At 41.8% G+C, this 12,424-nt stretch overlaps 1 protein-coding gene across 3 annotated transcripts in view; it reads left to right on the forward strand.

Annotated features, from left to right (window-relative positions):
* The first annotated feature begins 1,812 nt into the window (after window positions 1-1,812).
* The window catches only part of ncanb (neurocan b), a 567,283-nt gene continuing 556,671 nt past the window's right edge, over window positions 1,813-12,424 (forward strand). The window contains exon 1 of one of the 3 annotated variants that reach the window (XM_062039081.1): window positions 1,813-1,913. The gene's annotated coding sequence lies outside the window, so the exon portion shown is untranslated. Of the gene's footprint in view, window positions 1,914-2,057; window positions 2,135-12,424 lie in introns of those variants that run through there. The other 2 variants (XM_062039087.1, XM_062039082.1) reach the window with 2 other exon arrangements.

Genomic DNA, 12,424 nt, shown 5'->3' on the forward strand with positions numbered 1-12,424 from the left:
CAGTCCAAAGTCCGGAGGGAGGTCGAGGTACAGAGCTCGAGCACACGGAACAGGATGGATACTGCAGGAAGAATCAGAATCAGAATCAGAATCAGAATCAGAATCAGAATCAGAATATTTTTATCCCCATTGTTTGAGAACGGGTTCACAAACTAGGAATTTTCCTTGGTGCAAACGTGCGACATAAAACACATATAACACATATTTGGTAATAAAAAGAGCTGTAACTGAGCTATCAGATAGACTTAGAAAGAATTCAAGGAATTCAAGGAGCTGCTGTTAGGAGTTATTGTTCATTTGCCTAATGGCCGAGGGGAAAAACTGTTCAGGTGGCGGGAGGTGTGGGTCTGGATGGAGCGTAGTCTCCTGCCTGAGGGGAGAGGAGAGAATAGTGTGTGTCCAGGGTGAGAAGAGTCAGCTGTGATCCGACCCACACGCCTCCTGGTCCTGGAGGAGAACAAGTCCTGGAGGGATGGGAGCTTGCAGCCAATCACCTTCTCAGCAGCACGTACGATGCGCTGCAGTCTATTCTTATCCTGGACTGTGGCGCCGGGGAACCACACTGTGATGGAGGAGGTCAGGATGGACTCTGTGATGGCTGAGTAAAAGTGCACCAGCATCTCGGTCGGCACCTTAAGTTTCCTCAGCTGCCGCAGGAAGTACATCCTCTGCTGGGCCTTCTTGATGAGGGAGCTGATGGTCAGCTCCCACTTGAGGTCCTGGGTGATGGTGGTGCCCAAGAAACGGAAGGAGTCCACAATGGGAACGGGGGTGGGAGAGTCAATCAGGGTGAAGGGGGATGGTGGGGCTGTGACTTTCCTGAAGTCCATGATCATCTCCACTGTTTTCTGGGCGTTCAGCTCCAGGTTGTTGAGGCTGCACCAGGACGTCAGCCGGTCCACCTGTCTCCTGGAGGCGGACTCATTGCCATTCGAGATGAGCCCGATGAGGGTGGTGTCATCCGCAAACTTGAGCAGTTTTACGGATTGGTGACTGGAGGTGCAGCAGTTTGTATACAGGGAGAAGAGCCAGGGGGAGAGTACACAGCCCTGAGGAGTACCAGTGTTTGTGGTTCGACTGTCCGAGACAATCTTCCCCAGCCGTAAGTGCTGTCTTCGGTCTGTCAGGAAGTCATTAATCCAACTGCAGAGGGAGTCGGGCACGCTGAGCTGGTAGAGCTTGTCTCGTAGCAGTCCAGGGAGGATGGTGTTGAAGGCAGAGCTGAAGTCCACAAACAGGATCCTAGCGTAGGTTCCTGGGGAGTCCAGATGCTCCAGGATGAAGTGGAGGGCCAGGTTCACTGCATCATCCACAGACCTGTTGGCTCTGTAGGCGAACTGCAGTGGGTCCAAGAGGGGGGCGGTGATGTCCTTGAGGTGGGGCAGGACCAAGCGCTCAAAGGACTTCATGACCACAGACGTCAGCGCAACCGGCCTGTAGTCATTTAGTCCTGTGACCGGGACAATGGTAGAGGTCTTAAAGCAGGACGGCACGCGGCATAGCTCCAGAGAGGTGTTAAAAATGTCAGTGAAGACAGGAGCCAGCTGGTCCGCACAGTGTCTGAGAGTGGAGGGGGAGACACCATCCGGCCCGGGGGCCTTCCGCGTATTCAGCTTCAAGAACTGCCGGCGTACATCCTCTTCTTTGATGGAGAGGGTCTTTACAGTCTTATGAAGTTTTTGGAGTCCTGTGATGTCATTGGAGTCCTTTGAGTCCTTTAACTCCTTTAATGAAGTGCTGGCATTGGTGGGGAGGGTGATGATAGGGGGGGGGGGGCACAAGAACAAGGGACATGAGACCAGGGAACAAAGAGGACGAGAAGAGAGCGAGAACACAGGAGGGAAGTTATCGACGTTCCGGCGTAGGCTCCAAGGGTTCACTGGTCTTAATGCTGCAGTCTTGATTACCTCCAGGTGCGTTGATTGCTGATAGTCTGCGGCTTTGCCTTTGCGTGGGCGTGAAGTGACTGCCGCGTGCGGGGGCGTGTCCTGGCGTGCTGCCAACACGAGTGCTGGAGAAACTTGCTGCGGGAGAATTGTGGGTTCGAGACCACGCCGTGACAAGATCCACGTTAAAATTGTGGTCTTCGGCTGGAAGTCAAGAGCTTTGAGAGGAGATGTGCGCCGTCAAGCTTGTAAGCCCACTGAAAGCATAATGAAGATGAAACATTTTATGGTATGGTATTTGTAGGTGTCTGCAGCGGAATCATTCGATTTACATCATTTCTTATGGAAATCATTATTTTGGTTTTTGTAAGATTTTGTTTTCGTTGGAATATAAACTGTACCTGTTTGTGTATTACGGAACAAAAACCGAGGCACCACAGTATTAGAATGTTGTTTGGCAGTAGACCTTGCATTATATGCTTCATGCTTGATGTGCAATCCGAAAAAGACAATCATAATCCAATTTTCAGGGGTTTGCAGCAGGATATTTTAGGAGTTTGGTAATTGCGGCTGTTTGTGAAGATGGGGCATGAGGGAGGAGTGCACGATGTTGGTTTTCAGCGGGGACGTATTACATATACGATATTAATTAACTGTACAACCCTAATCCATTCTCAACCTAATCCCCAGTGTTACCAATCAGCCGCCGTACTAACTCCCTAAATAATAAATGAGACAAGAAGCGATACTTGCCTACAGACTCGTTTCCCCGCCTAAAAAAAGGGGAGTTATTTTCATTGGCTCGTGAGACTAATGGACGTCTGGCAGACCTTACAGTGTAGCGGCTGTCAGAGTGTGTAAATGTATGGTAATGATAGGAAGCGGGGCCACTCTAATGAGATTTTAGCCCCACCTTGTGCCACCTTAGCTGAATAATTGGCTCCCTTAAAAAAGCACCTGACAACCAAAATGCCTATTAAATAGTGATACACTCTCAGCCTTCATGATGATTTTTTTCTTCTTAAAATCAACTTTTCTTTCACGGCAAAAGCAGATATCGGCTATTAAGTACGGTTGGCTTAATTTTGAGCTATTTGCTACCTCCGTAGCGGTAAACCTGCTATTCCGAGCTTCTCAGAGCTACACATGCGTGCGTTCATGTCCTTAAATGAGCCGGCAAATATAAAAAGCGCGAAGCGTGGACAACATATTCTTTGGCTCATTTTAAATGCACCCAGGCAAACGTCTCACGCCGGGCCGTCCATGCAAAAAAAAAAAAAAAAAAAAAAATTCAAAACTAAATGGGGTGAAACACGCTGTGAAGAGAGGCCTCGTGTGCATACCCGATTAAAACAATGTTGATTTGACATAAAGTGCCGGGAGGTTGTCTGCAGTTAACAAGGCGGCACATTCACACACTTGCACACGCATATGCACACACACACACACACGCAAACACACACTCTCACTTTTACACGCACACACACAGTTCCTCCACTATACTGGACTACAAAGAACAGTACTGGTCCCGCGTGAATTGTGGATTCTTTTCCGCCAACTTTGTGTGATTCTTTGTCTTTCACCTCTTGCTATACTCCTTCCAAATCACCTGCGATGTACTTTGTTGGTCGCTCTCTGTTTTTTTTCTTTTCTTTTTTTTTTTACATCTTAGCTAGTCAGCCTTCCTCTGGCTTTGTCTCACCTCTTTATCACATGTCTTCTTATACTGGATTCTATTTACCATCCATTAGATCAGGGGTTTTTCACCTTTTTAACCATCTCTGCCCAACTTTTCCTCTACAGAGGTCGTTGGGCCCCACTCAAATATTAACATTTTTACTACACACAAAAAAAATTTTGGGTTAAAAAATAACCCAATTTTAACCCAACTGCTGGTTCAGAAAAAGACGAACACCTTATTTGAGTTATTTTTAACTCAACATTTTGGGTTAATTTTTTCAACCCAACTTTTGCGTTACATTTTTTAACCAATATGTGTTATGGGTCACACCTGCTGTGCGCTCTGCTGAGCGTTCGGACGTTCCCCCTCGGATGCGATCAGCAATCAACACACCTGCCCGTGATGAGCAACCAGCTTATCACGTCTTGAGATCCAGTGCCAGAACGTAGCTTCTCGTACCCGTACAGTAAGCCAACACGTCTCCAACCTTCTCGCATGTGCTACCTCTCTCCCTGTGTCCCATCCCCGTCGTGTTCTCTATCTCTCGTGATGTGTCGTCCTCCAGCTTCCCGTCGCCCTTCCTCGTCGTCGAGATGTGTGTCTCGTCTTCCTGGACCCCCTCTGGATCTCCTCTTGCCTCTCTGGATTTCGACCTCACGCTTGTTTCCGACTTACGAGCCTGCTCTGCCCTCTTTGGACTTCCGCCTCGATCAACACCCTCTGGTAACCACGCTCATATAATTACTACACATGGTCATACTACATTGTCAGGTTCAAACACTGATGACATCTATTAAACAGACGAGAAGCAAGGAATCATGTAGAGACAGAGTTAAATTTGGCTCAATTGAGGAGAGACGTTATTTGGGCTGTACTCTAGTTACAGATCCAAACTACATTCTAAAGTCCAGCCCACGTGCTTCCTCTATTTATTTGGGAGGTCCCTGGTTACATCACTGAAGCTGTCGCTGAGGGAAGGGTCATCTCGACAGCTCCAGTTAGACACAACATATGATTATTAATGAAATGCAAATGTATTGATATTCGTGATATCGCCCTGTCTCTGCTCTGTCTGCGTCACGGCACTCAATGTTCGGCCTTGGCAGTCAGCAGGCCGATTCTGGAAACAAACACTGATACGAGACTGGCTTTGCACAGATAGAAAAATAACAACTTCAGCACAATTGATAATAACTGGACCCCAGGAAGACTAGCAGTCGCCTTGGTGTCAGCTAATGGGGATCCATTCAATAAACAATAAACAATAAACAATAACTATAGCAACGGCCCTTAAGCATAAGAGTTGTGTGATAATATATACATAATTATTCTAACATACATATCTTTGGATTAATCACACACCTCACGCACATAAATTGCTGTCAATAAAGACGCTGACAGCTAACAACGTCACTGCCTCACTGCTGTCGTCTTCTCCCACTTCGCCGTCTCAATAAGTTGAGTTATGATAACTTAATGTTGGGTTATTCCCAGCCAAACTATTGCGTTGAATTATTTAACCCAAAAGTTGAGGTATTCTAACTCAATGTTGGGTTATTCCCAACCAAACTATTGGGTTGAATTATTTAACCCAAAAGTTGAGTTATGATAACTTAATGTTGGGTTATTCCCAACCAAACTATTGGGTTGAATTATTTAACCCAAAAGTTGAGTTATGATAACTTAATGTTGGGTTATTCCCACCCAAACTATTGGGTTGAATTATTTAACCCAAAAGTTGAGTTATGATAAGTTAATGTTGGGTTATTCCCAGCCAAACTATTAGGTTGAATTATTTAACCCAAAAGTTGAGTTATGCTAACTCAATGTTGGGTTATTCCCACCCAAACTATTGGGTTGAATTATTTAACCCAAAAATTTAGTTATGATAACTTAATGTTGGGTTATTCCCAGCCAAACTATTGGGTTGAATTATTCAACCCAAAAGTTGAGTTATGATAACTTAATGTTGGGTTATTCCCAGCCAAACTATTGAGTTGAATTATTTAACCCAAACGTTGAGTTATGATAACTTAATGTTGGGTTATTCCCAACCAAACTATTGGGTTGAATTATTTAAGCCACATTTTGAGTTATGCTAACTCAATGTTGGTTGATTCATAACCCAACTGTTGGGTTGAATTTATTTAACACAAAAGCTGAGTTATGCTCACTACAATGTTGGGTTATTCCCAACCCAACTATTGGGTTGCGCGAATTAGCTCTCCTTGAACCAATAGTTGGTTAAAAAATATACTGTACATTTTACTGCTGGTTTTTCCTACTCCTTCCTAACTACTGATACTTTTTTTTTTATTCCATTAAAATATACTCAAAGGCAAGATATGAGTGACATTTTTTTTTTTACAAGAATTGCCGTGTATGGTCATAGTAGTTCTATACAGCATGCTCAAATATTTTCATGTACATAAGATGTGTGATTGTAAATAATGTTAATGAGAATAATCCATAATAAACTTCCCTTCAAGAAAAAAGTACCTTTTTAATTAAAAAAAAGCCTTTTACCCAAAAATATGTTACTCATTGAAAAACAACCCCAAAATGGTTCATAGTTTTGAAAACCCAGAAATTGAGTTAAAATAATACCCTTATAACCCGAAAAATGGATTGCTCTTCATAAAAATAACTCCAAAATTTAAAAAACACTCGCAACTTATAAATTGGGTTATCAAAATAACCCAGCATTTTTTAGTGTGTACTTACAGTTTAACTGAATAAATACTTGTGAAATGTTATGAAAAAATGTGTTAATCACAAATATTTTTATCACGACTTAGGTCAGACTGATTAGAAAAAAACAAAACAAATAAACTTATTGCGTAGGTTCCCTCCGGGTACTCCGGCTTCCTCCCACCTCCAAAGACATGCACCTGGGGATAGGTTGCTTGGCAACACTAAATTGGCCCTAGTGTGTGAATATGAGTGTGAATGTTGTCTGTCTATCTGTGTTGGCCCTGTGATGAGGTGGATAGGCTCCAGCACCCCCCGCGACCCCAAGAGGGACAACCGGTTGAAAATGGATGTATATATATATATATATATATATATATATATATATATATATATATATATATATATATATATATATATATATATATATATATATATATATGTACAGTATATAGTCGAGGTTTCTGTAGTTTATCCGTTATACATTGCTCAATACCAGGGTAGAGCGAAATATACGTTATATATGTTATACTGTTTGCTCTTCAGGGGATTTTCCTGAAATCCCCTGAAGAGCAAACAGGCTTGTAGGGATGAAATAGCCACTGCGTTTTTTTCCTGACCTAACGTATATTTATGTATGTATATATATATATATATATATATATATATATATATATATATATATATATATATATATATGTACACAAACTAGGGTTGTCCCGATACCAGTATTTAGATACTTTTCGATACTTTTCTAAATTAAGGGGACCACAAAAATGGCATTATTGGCTTTATTTTAACAAAAAATCTTACGGTATATTAAACATATGTTTCTTATTGCAAGTTTGTCCTTAAATAAAATAGTGAACATACAAGACAACTTGTCTTTTAGTAGTAAGTAAGTATATTATTATTATATAATAATATATTATTATTACTATATATTTTGCCAAAATTATTAAGGACAAGGGGTGGAAAATGAAATAATAATCTACTTGGTCATTTACTGTTAATATCTGCTTACTTTCTCTTTTAACATGTTCTATCTACACTTCTGTTAAAATGTAATACAGGTAATCACTTATTCTTCTGTTGTTTGGATGCTTTACATTAGTTTTGGATGATACTACGAATTTGAATATTAATCCGATACCAAGTCGTTACAGGATCATACATTGGTCATATCCAAGTACACATTTCCTGAGTTTATAAACATAATATGAATTTAAAAAAATGTAAAAAGATTTTGTGATGCTAAAAAAAATTGATGTAATCATAGTAGTATCGACTAGATACACTCTTGTAGTTGGTATCATTACAGTGGATGTCAGGTGTAGATCCACCCATGGCGTTTGTTTACATTTTGGTGCCGGTGAGCAACGGTGTGTAGTGAAGCATGTTTAGCTATTCCTCGTCCTGCAGGGATGATACTTGTAAGAAACTTACTTTATTTGTTGCCATGGAGGCGAGGATTAGTGATTTAGAAGTAGCTAAAACACTGCCGACTGCGGATGGACTTCAGTTGCTAGGTAGCCATGTCTTAAAGCACCTCTTCCTGAGGGCGTTTCCGTGTTATAACTTCATCTTTATCGTTTGTTTTTAAGCCAAAATGCGTCCGTTCTCCTTTTCTGTCTACACACATTGTCTACTTGTAAGTACTCCGTGATTGTGCGCTGCCGAACATGCTCCTCTGCTCGTGAACCCGTCATTACGTGGCGACGACGCACCTTCATGCCTGTTAAAAAAAATGGAAAGACGGATACTCTTTACTCTTTAGGTACTCTATATGATTCATTAGTATTGCGGTACTATACTAGTACAGGTATACCGTACAACCCCCCCCACACACACACACACACTCCAGACACATTTTTACTGACCAATCAAAATAATTGACCATGTCTGCTGTACAGTATATGTACAGTATATGCTCATTAATGATTTCCATGCGGCGTGTCATGATGAATGTGTGCAGACATTTTTTGCAAAATATGGTCAGTTTTAGAGTGTGCTAAAAATGTTTTAGTTGGTGGACTAATACATTTAGTAAATAATAGTAGTCCTAAGAATAAATTAAATATTTCAAGTTGGTTAGATTGGGTATTATACCAGTTTGCTTTGTTACCTATAACACTAAAGCCTTTGTTCTGATAGCTTAGCACAGGGGTGTCCAAACTTGTTCAACCAAGGGCCGCATACTGAAAATTTAAAACATGTAGGGGCCATTATATATATAAAAAAATAAAAAATAAATGCTAAAAACAGACGCTGTACATATTTAACAATAAAACTTTGTGTCAGCTTTGTATTACAGGTTAATAATTATTAGTATCACAAGTTCATTCTTTTATAATTATGTCAGGTTCAAACACTGATGACATCTATTAAACAAGACAAGAAGCAAGGAATCAAACAGAGACATAATTAAATTTGGCTAAATGAGGGGAGCGGGTACACCACGCTCTGACGAAAGTTTGTATGCCTCCTCTTTTATTTGGACTTTCCCTGATTACATGGCAACAGCTGTTTCTAAGGGAGGGGGGTCATAAACAGCCATCACTTTTGATTACAGAACAGTTCAAAGAAAAGGTTGGTTCAAAGAAAAGGTCGTAAACAGTTCAAAGAAAAGGTTGTAAAACAGTTCAAAGAAGAGGTGCCTGGAGCTTGGGCATGTCCTGCTTTCTCTCCGCTTTGTAGTTCTCGTGTCAAGACAAAATCTTCCTGTGGATTACAATACATCAAAGAAACAGAACACCTTCATGTTGCTTTCCATCCTACACAGTTTTACAAGCCTTCTTCTTGGTAGGTTCAAAGACAGCTTTTGTCTTCTCGCCGGGAACTCATGGCAACACAAAGTTTTGTGATAACTTAGATACAATTATTCTGACAAATTACATTAGTGTTTTTTCCCCTCTTACATTTTTACTGTTTTTCAATTTTTATTTGTTTTTGACAATCTGCAGCGGGCCAACAAAATCGGAGCTGCGGGCCGAAAATGACCCACGGGCCGCACTTTGGACACCACTGGCTTAGCATGTAGGCTATTGATTGACCTACTTTGTGCTGGCTTCAGTTTCTTCAATGCACAGAAGGTATCGCTGGAAAAAGTTTGGACAAGGGTTGATAATTGCCCTCATTTCCAAAGCAGGAAATGAATTCCTTCGCTTCTTGCTCTGTCGCGTTTACCCCAAAATATCACTGTTGTTATACGCACGCAATGCTGCTGGGAGAAGCTGCTCAAAACTCCCCAAAGAAAGTAGAAAGGCTCTGTGAGACTCTTCCCCTGCGAGTCCTGACATTTATTCTCCAATGACATCATTAGAGAGGGAAAAGCTGCAGGCAACCATATGGACTCGACGGCTGCTCGGTTCAGTCCATTATTTAAATAAACCACTCGGCGTGTTGACATGTGCACAGTGTGCGTGTATGCGTGTGTATGCGTGTGTGTGTGTGGGTGTGTGTGTGTGTGCACTGGACAGTACATGACAGTGCCGTGATGGCCATAAAGCGTGACCGATATCACATCCTTTTTGACCCTGTGTCAAGGCGAGGCAATTTTCTTGCAGGACTGGATGTTGTCTGACATGCAGTAGCAGTAGCATGTATAAGAAGTAAAACAACATCCGTTTCGGGGGTCTGAGATGCTTTCCTGTTTTAAGATCTCATTTGAGCAGGTTATTTCCACAGCACAGCAATGAAAAGGCTTTTTTTTAAAAAAACATGTTCACTCTCCTCTTGGTGACTTGTCCCTAGGCTAGTTAAAAATATATACCGTATTTTCCGGACCATAGGGCGCACCAGATTATAAAGCGCACTGCCGATGGTCTATTTTTGATCTTTCTTCATATATAAGGCGCATAGGAGTCATATTATTATTTATTTTTTATAAATGTAATACACTTCCTTGTGGTCTACATAACATGGAACGGTGGTTCTTTGGTCAAAATGTTGCATAGATTATGTTTTACAGATCATCTTCAAGCCGCTTTCTGACAGTTGCTTCAGGATGCACCGTTTTGTTGGCGGTTTTATTTACGTGGCTCACCTTCGACAGCGTTGACATTGTTGTAGCGGTGTAGCGTGCAAGGACGGGAGTTGAAGAAGTGTCAAAAGATGGAGCTAACTGTTTTAATGACATTCAGACTTTACTTAAATCAATAACGGAGCAGCATCTCCTCATCCGGAAACAACAACACCGGAAATGTGTCCCGTGGAAAACCGTCCGACCGGAACTCTAATAACTAAAGTTTTTTGGGTGAATAATGTAAACTCACTATACCGGTATGTTTTAGCGCTTTCATGGTGAGTCTACTGACAGATATAAGTAAGAACTTTACACTACTTTATATTATATAACATAATTGAGTGACAAAATGGCGGCGCATGGGAATGCAGCGGCTCTGCTAACGCTCTTGGGAGTGTAGAGCGATTTGGCAAAAAACACCCGTCAATTCTGTCAATTTCATGGCTGGCTCAAAGCGTGAACACTCTGTGATCACATATGACCGACAGACAATTCTGGATGTGGATGGATCGGGTCGTTATAGACTGAAAGATGCATGTACGGTGGACCTCCTCGCTAGCATGGGAATACTTCGTGGGCTACATCGAGCGGCCTTTGTAGCAGCGGAGTCAAGTGCTAGCGGTGACCGCCATTGGAGACGACATAGGCGGTGCGAGCGTAAGCAGAAGCGGGGATGCCGAGCTGGGCTAACAACAAAGAGAAACGCTAACCAAAGAAGCGTGGAGTCTCCGGGTAAGAAGCCATTTAAACTAGAACTAGCCGGCGTCAGGCTGGATAATCCCTGCACACATAGCAATTCTCTTAGAATAAAACACAACTCACATAATGTTTTTTCTTTTGTGACCATGTCAGAGGCAGACATACATTGTACTGAGGTAGCTAACTATGATGCGTTCAGTTTATCGCAACATCAAGCAAACAATCTGAATATTCCCGTCGTATCAATTCCTAGATATGGTCGAAACTATTTAAAGTGCAATACGCATAATAAACGCAACATTATTAATATTGCTACTTCGGATAATTTCAACAAACAATCCTCAAAACAGCCCACTACCTATAATATGGGCTTTTTAAACATAAGATCATTATCTTCCAAAACGCTATTAGTTAATGAAGTCATTAGAGACAACAAACTTGACGTTGTTGATCTCGCCGAGACCTGGCTCAAACCAGACGATTTTTTTGCGCTAAATGAAGCATCTCCTCCTGGCTATACCAATACACATGTTGCCCGACCTCTTAAAAGGGGAGGGGGTGTCGCACAAATATACAATGAAAACTATAATCTTACACCTAACCTAAATAATAAATATAAGTCGTTTGAGGTGCTCACTTTGAGGTTTGTCACACCGCTGCCTCTCCACCTGGCTGTTATCTACCGCCCCCCTGGGCCCTATTCGGACTTCATCAGTGAATTCTCAGAGTTTGTTGCTGATCTAGTGACGCACGCCGACAATATAATCATAATGGGGGACTTTAATATCCATATGAATACCCCATCGGACCCTCCATGCGTGGCGCTCCAGACTATAATTGATAGCTGTGGTCTTACACAAATAATGAATGAACCCACGCATCGCAACGGTAATACGATAGATCTAGTGCTTGTCAGGGGTGTCACCACCTCTAAAGTTACGATACTCCCGTACACTAAAGTAATGTCCGATCATTACCTTATAAAATTCGAAGTTCTGACTCATTGTCAACAAACTAATAATAATAATAATAACTACTATAGCAGCCGCAACATTAATGCTGCCACAACGACGACTCTTTCTGACCTACTGCCTTCGGTAATGGCACCATTCCCAAATTATGTGGGCTCTATTGATAACCTCACTAACAACTTTAATGACGCCCTGCGCGACACCATTGATATTGTAGCACCGCTAAAGCTAAAAAGGGCCCCTAAAAGGCGTACCCCATGGTTTACAGAAGAAACTAAAGCCCAGAAATTATCATGTAGAAAGCTGGAACGCAAATGGCGTGCGACTAAACTTGAGGTTTTCCATCAAGCATGGTGTGATAGTTTAATAACTTATAAACACATGCTTACCTCAGCTAAAGCTAAATATTACTCAAATCTCATCCACCTCAACAAAAATTATCCTAAATTTCTGTTTAGTACAGTAGCATCGC

The sequence above is a fragment of the Entelurus aequoreus genome, linkage group LG27 (assembly GCF_033978785.1).
Source record: "Entelurus aequoreus isolate RoL-2023_Sb linkage group LG27, RoL_Eaeq_v1.1, whole genome shotgun sequence".
Taxonomy (NCBI): Eukaryota; Metazoa; Chordata; class Actinopteri; order Syngnathiformes; family Syngnathidae; genus Entelurus; species Entelurus aequoreus.